This window comes from Nerophis ophidion, linkage group LG29 (genome assembly GCF_033978795.1).
Source record: "Nerophis ophidion isolate RoL-2023_Sa linkage group LG29, RoL_Noph_v1.0, whole genome shotgun sequence".
Lineage (NCBI taxonomy): Eukaryota > Metazoa > Chordata > Actinopteri > Syngnathiformes > Syngnathidae > Nerophis > Nerophis ophidion.
In genome coordinates this window covers 371,747-379,246 of record NC_084639.1, presented here as the reverse complement: position 1 = coordinate 379,246, position 7,500 = coordinate 371,747, and the positions used below count along the sequence as shown (strand labels likewise).

General features: G+C 38.4%; 1 long non-coding RNA gene across 1 annotated transcript in view; it reads right to left on the bottom strand.

The window, feature by feature from the left end:
- LOC133546231 (uncharacterized) overlaps positions 1 to 7,500 on the bottom strand; it is a 107,421-nt gene that overhangs the window by 22,832 nt on the left and 77,089 nt on the right. The window contains exon 3 of the long non-coding RNA XR_009805037.1: positions 1,421 to 1,505. This is a non-coding gene — a long non-coding RNA (uncharacterized LOC133546231). The remainder of the gene's footprint in view (positions 1 to 1,420; positions 1,506 to 7,500) is intronic.

Here is a 7,500-nt window from a genome sequence, read left to right as displayed (position 1 = left end):
ACCAGTAGACTAGTGCATGTGGTAGTGAGTGTGATGGTGTAACACAACACACCAGTAGACTAGTCCATGTGGTAGTGAGTGTGATGGTGTAACACAACACACCAGTAGACTAGTGCATGTGGTAGTGAGTGTGATGGTGTAACACAACACACCAGTAGACTAGTGCATGTGGTAGTGAGTGTGATGGTGTAACACAACACACCAGTAGACTAGTGCATGTGGTAGTGAGTGTGATGGTGTAACACAACACACCAGTAGACTAGTGCATGTGGTAGTGAGTGTGATGGTGTAACACAACACACCAGTAGACTAGTGCATGTGGTAGTGAGTGTGATGGTGTAACACAACACACCAGTAGACTAGTGCATGTGGTAGTGAGTGTGATGGTGTAACACAACACACCAGTAGACTAGTGCATGTGGTAGTGAGTGTGATGGTGTAACACAACACACCAGTAGACTAGTGCATGTGGTAGTGAGTGTGATGGTGTAACACAACACACCAGTAGACTAGTGCATGTGGTAGTGAGTGTGATGGTGTAACACAACACACCAGTAGACTAGTGCATGTGGTAGTGAGTGTGATGGTGTAACACAACACACCAGTAGACTAGTCCATGTGGTAGTGAGTGTGATGGTGTAACACAACACACCAGTAGACTAGTGCATGTGGTAGTGAGTGTGATGGTGTAACACAACACACCAGTAGACTAGTGCATGTGGTAGTGAGTGTGATGGTGTAACACAACACACCAGTAGACTAGTGCATGTGGTAGTGAGTGTGATGGTGTAACACAACACACCAGTAGACTAGTGCATGTGGTAGTGAGTGTGATGGTGTAACACAACACACCAGTAGACTAGTGCATGTGGTAGTGAGTGTGATGGTGTAACACAACACACCAGTAGACTAGTGCATGTGGTAGTGAGTGTGATGGTGTAACACAACACACCAGTAGACTAGTGCATGTGGTAGTGAGTGTGATGGTGTAACACAACACACCAGTAGACTAGTGCATGTGGTAGTGAGTGTGATGGTGTGGGACAGCAGACAAGTCCCCGTCTTTGTGTTGCAACATTTTAAAAAGAAGGAGTCAGATGCTGCATTCAGGGAGATGTCAACAACAACAATAGAAACTTGAGGCGACATGAACTCCACATGACCCCATTTGTTGCCCTATCTACCATGTCCTGAAACCACCTGTCTACCATGTCCTGAAACCACCTGTCTACCATGTCCTGAAACCACCTGTCTACCATGTCCTGCAAACCACCTGTCTACCATGTCCTGAAACCACTTGTCTACCATGTTCCGAAACCACCTGTCTACCATGTCCTGAAAACCACCTGTCTAGCATGTTCCGAAAGCACCTGTCTAGCATATCCACTTGCCATGGCTGGGAAGTGAAGTGAGGGCTTACCTTGACGTGGATCAGCAGAGTCAAGTTCCCATCAGCTGCGAGCCACCTGTCCGACCCTGATGAAATACACCTGCGTGGAACACACCTGTGAAGAACACAATCTGTGTCACAAGTCATAGAAATATTACTAGAGAAGTTTGATCTTGAAAATACTTTTCTCTGCTCCTCAAAGTTGTCACAATTCCTTCATGTATTTGTATTTATTTCCTTCTCATCAACTACCCTCAGGAATGTGGAACCTCAATACACTTTGTCTCCTTCTCACACTACTATATAATCTTCAGTGTTTCCCCCAGAAAATGTGTTAGTTAAGGTGGTGACTCTCCAGGGGGAGGGTGGGTGTCACTCAGCATGCCACCCTCACCTCTTCACCTGGTCGCTGCCACCACAGCCTGGGGGCCAATAGACTACAGACTGTGGTGAAGTAGGCCAGCTTCGTCGCATGAAGAAGCTTACAACTTTTGCTTGTGTTTTCCACTCCATTTGCTGAATGGCAATATACAATATACATCTCCATATTTATTCCGTAAAGTAAAAACAAAACAGTCGCAGTTACCTGAGATAGTAAAATAAGGACTAACAAAGTCAAATTAATGACTTACTGTAAACAAACGTTTGCAATAAGCGTTTGGAAAAAAAAGAGTTAAAAGTGGGGACACATGCTGACCTACAACATGCTCAACTCCATCCATCCATCCATTTCCTACAGCTTGTCCCTTTTGGGGTGTCTCCTTAATTTAGTACAGCATCGGGGAAGCCCGTAGTTGATTTTTATTCAGTAAATGTTATTTTTGTATCAACATGTGATAGCAGGGACCCTGCCATTCAAAACTAGGCTTCTACATTACTAATGATTCATGTAACTATAGCTGAAAACATAATACAATAGCAATAGAAGAGACTATTCATCCCTGAACACCATGGAGTTCATGTTGGCTTTATGATTATATACACTATCAGAGACAGAAACTCTTCATTTAACATAATGTCCTTTTTTGCTGCTTCAACACGGAAAAAGGTCAAGTGAAATAACCTTATATATATATATATATATATATATATATATATATATACACACACACACACACATATATATATATACATTTATATACATACATATATATACATATACACACACATATATATACAATGTGTATGTATGCATATTTATACATATATATTTATATTATATATATTACATATACAAATATATACATACACACCCACACATATATATATTATATATACATATATATATATATAAAATGTGTATGTATACATATTTATACATATATATATTATACATATTTAAATATATTCAAATAAATGTATATATTTTATATTTTTGTTCATTATATATGTAAACATGTATATATAAATGTGTATATTTACATACATGTATACAAATAAACACATATATATTAATTGTTTATACTATACATTTACTATATATAAATGTATAAATAATGAACAAAAATATATAGATATGTTAATATGTATATTTAAATATGTATCAAAATATATATATGTATATATGTATATGCATATATTTATATAAATAAATCAACATACATCTTTTTTAATAAAAGTATAACACTCAAGGATGATCAGTATCAGCAGCATAAAATAGATATATAAATACATGAATACAATCTGTATAAATACACACACATAAAAACATACACGTGTGTATATATATAAATATATACATATATATACATATATATAACACAATGTGTATATATGTATGTATGTATGTATGATATATATATATATATATATATATATATATATATATATATATATATATATATATATATATACACAGTGGGACAAAAAGTATTTAGTCAGCCAGCGATTGTGCAAGTTCTCCCACTTCAAATGATGACAGAGGTCTGTCATTTTCATCATAGGTACACTTCAACTGGGAGAGACAGAATGTGGGGAAAAAAAATCCAGGAATTCACATTGAAGGAATTTGAAAGAATTTATTTGTAAATGATGGTGGAAAATAAGTATTTGGTCAAGCATTCAAAGCTCTCACTGATGGAAGGAGGTTTTGGCTCCAAATCTCAGGATACATGGCCCCATTCATTCTTTCCTTAACACGGATCAATCGTCCTGTCCCCTTAGCAGAAAAACAGCCCCAAAGCATGATGTTTCCACCCCCATGCTTCACAGTAGGTATGGTGTTCTTGGGATGCAACTCAGTATTCTTCTTCCTCCAAACACGACGAGTTGAGTTTATACCAAAATGGATACATGGATGATACAGCAGAGGATTGGGAGAATGTCATGTGGTCAGATGAAACCAAAATACAACTTTTTGCTATAAACTCAACTAGTCGTGTATTATTTTGTCTTTCTAATTTAACGATTACAGTAAATCTCTCGATCAAATTTAGGTTGATCCGTCTCTATAAAGTTTAAAAAAATCTTTATGGCCTTTCTGTAAAATAGATAACTAAGATAAGTTCTATTTTGGTTTCATCTGACCACATGACATTCTCCCATGTGCTCTCTGGCAAACTTCAGACAGGCCTGGACATGCACTGGCTTAAGCAGGGGGACACGTCTGGCACTGCAGGATTTGCTTCCCTGTCGGCGTAGTGTGTTACTGATGGTAACCTTTGTTACTTTGGTCTCAGCTCTCTGCAGGTCATTCACCAGGTCCCCCTGTGTGGTTCTGGGATTTTTGCTCACCGTTCTCATGATCATTTTGACCCCACGGGGTGAGATCTTGCGTGGAGCCCCAGATCGAGGGAGATTATCAGTGGTCTTGTATGTCTTCCATTTTCTGATAATTTCTCCCACAGTTGATTTTTTTCACACCAATCTGCTTGCCTATCGTAGATTCACTCTTCCCAGTCTGGTGCAGGTCTACAATTATTTTCCTGGTGTCCTTTTACAGCTCTTTGGTCTTGGCCATAGTGGAGTTTGGAGTCTGACTGTTTGAGGCGGTGGACAGGTGTCTTTGATACAGATAAGGAGTTCAAACAGGTTCCATTAATACAGGTAACGAGTGGAGGACAGAAGAGCTTCTTAAAGAAGAAGTTACAGGTCTGTGAGAGCCAGAGATCTTCCTTTAAAATTCCTACAATGTGAATTCATGGATTATTTTTCCACATTCTGTCTCTCACAGTTGAAGTGTACCTAGGATGAAAATGACAGACCTCTGTCATCATTTGAAGTGGGAGAACTTGCACAATCGCTGGCTGACTAAATACTTTTTTGTCCCACTATATATATGTATGTATATATATATGAAGAGTTCATATGCAAAAGCAGATAAATCCATTTTGACCGATTCTGTATATTAACGATTTTCTGCCTGCTGGTGTTGCCGGTACATGTGCAAGCGTACAATGGTTTATTTAATATCAACATAAGCAAGTCATGAAAGCCTAAACTTTTAAGAAATGCTGATGTAATGAATGGCTTTCAAATAAGAGTGTTTGATGTGGTTTTACGTCAAAAGCAGATATATCCAAATTATGATATGTTGCAAAAACAGATATCTCCAAAATCGTTTTCTTTGCGGTCGTTATTTCGCATAATATTCAAGATAAAGATAGAGAGAAAAACAGAACGTGAAATTTATCGAAAGCCACATTTCAAGGTAACAACTGTTCACATTTATTTACTTCATTATTTAACAGTTTCGATCCCTTGGTACGTAGAAATCTAGCTGTCCCTGCGAACATTGTTTTTTCGTACTTGCTAACCGGACATGCTTTTTTGGAACTGTGACCTCACATATTTACCTCGTGCTTTTCAGCACAAAATGAAAAAACAAAAAAAAACAGTGTTGCAATGAAGACAATGTTTTATTAATAAAAACAAGCACAAATGCTCAACCTGGTTTGCCTCTCAAAAACACTCCTGTGCAGATAACAGCTCACTCATCATCGCTATCGACATTAGCTCCATGCTCGACAACATCGTTTAACGCAGCGGTGTTAAACTCACGGACACGCGTGCTAGCGCCAACATCAAATAATAACTTCAACACGTCAGTTTTTTCGCTGGCTTAACAGTGTTCACAGGAGAAGCTTCCAAATGATTCATGCGTGGATAACAACACTGAGTGAGTCCGAGCGCGCTGCCATTTTGTTTGTCACGTGACCCCGTACTGCAGCGCTGGTTGGGCAAACGGATATATCGGCTTTTGTGGTAAATGATCCATGGCGCTTATCGGCCTTTGCAATAAATCGCTGAACTAAATGACGTTAAAAGCGGCATTTGTCCGCATTTGCAAACAAATTGATTTTGGTATACCACAATAGAAGTGGTGGACTATATATTACCGAGGCTGGGCTAAACTTTATCAAAATGGCGTTTATCGGTTTTTGCGTATGAACTCTTCATATATATATATATATATATATATATATATATATATATATATATATATATATATATATATATATCATGCAAAAGCAAGTATCGTCTCACTCACGGATGATTGGTATCAGTATCAGCAGCATAAAATAAGCTATAAAAGTGTGTGAGCTGCACTAAAGTACTTTAGATGTTATTGTTTCTTCATTTCTTGCAAAAGTTATGTATCACAGTTATGATTAGCTTACTGTAAGTTATTAGCGCTAGCATGTGTTGGTAGAAAGGGAGGAGAGGAACTGGAGGAAGTGTTGCAGTGCCTGATGTGGTCTTCAACCAGATGGCAGACACTACAAAGCTCGTATTTTCTCTCCTAATCAGCGCGAGGCGACACGACCTATCCGTGCATTCCAAGTGCAACAGGAAGGCTCGATTAGGTCTCAGAAGGAAGTTTGGGTGGAAAGTTGCGGTCAGCAAAAACAAAGCTTTGAGCGCAGATAAAAAAAAGTGAAGGACATTTACGATACATGGCAGGGAAGCTGATATTTAGCTTGGGAAACGCTTTCAAAAATGTTGTTAAGGATGTTTGAACTGGATTGAACAAGATCTGCTCTGTTTCTACTGGATCTCATTATTCATGTCGTTTGTCTTTATCTTAATTAACTGTGACAGCTTCACTGCTTTTGACTACAAACTACTCCTATTTTGATGAGCCTGCAGGCTCGCATGTGTGACACCACAAGGGACCTGGGAGTGCTTACCGAGGTCACTTTGTCTTCATCACAGACTCTTTTTTGATACTGAATTCGTGGAACGGAATTTTTGGCCTTTGAATTTTGTGAACAATATTTCAAATGATGCTGACAATTTCATTAAACAAACATGTGAGCAACAGATGTGTGCTTAAAAAAAGTGTGTTCAAATTCAGTGTGCAAACAAAATCAGTGTAAAACAAAACTCGAGTAGAAACTTTTTTTTGTAAGTCAACTAAATATGTGCTATTAATTATTTCCATGCACTGAATTTGTCAGAAATTCTAGTCACTGCCGTTGTGTCCTTGGGCAAGACTGCTCCCAGTGCCACCCACACTGCTTTAAATGGAAACATTAGATATTGGGTTTCACTATGTAAAGCGCTTTGAGTCATGAGAGAAAAAGCGCTATATAAAGTGAATTATATTTATATAGCGCTTTTTCTCTCGTGACTCATAGCACTTTACATAGTGAAACCCAATATCTAAGTTACATTCAAACCAGTGTGGGTGGCACTGGGAGCAGGTGGGTAAAGTGTCTTGCCCAAGGACACAACGGCAGTGACTAGGTTGGCAGAAGCGGGAATTGAACCTGCAACCCTCAAGTTGCTGGCACGGCCACTCTACCAACCGAGCTTCACTTCACATCGAAGAAGCAAACGTCATGAATGTTTTTGTGAGCAAGAAGTATGTATGTGCTCCAATCACTACATCACAAACACATAAGAATGATTGGAAAGTCAAGACAGCCATGACATCATCTTCTTTACAAGTGTACCTACACTTTTGACTTATATCTGTATACATACATAGATATGAATATCTATGTATATATACAAATATGTAGTATAAAATACAACTAACAATTGTAAATGATATAACAAACTGTCTGAATGGCAGTTATAAGACTGGCTGACTAACAACAAACTATTGTGGTCCCTCTGAGATGCAAGTGGTTGAGGTGCTATAGAAAGAGACCTGAGTGACGTAG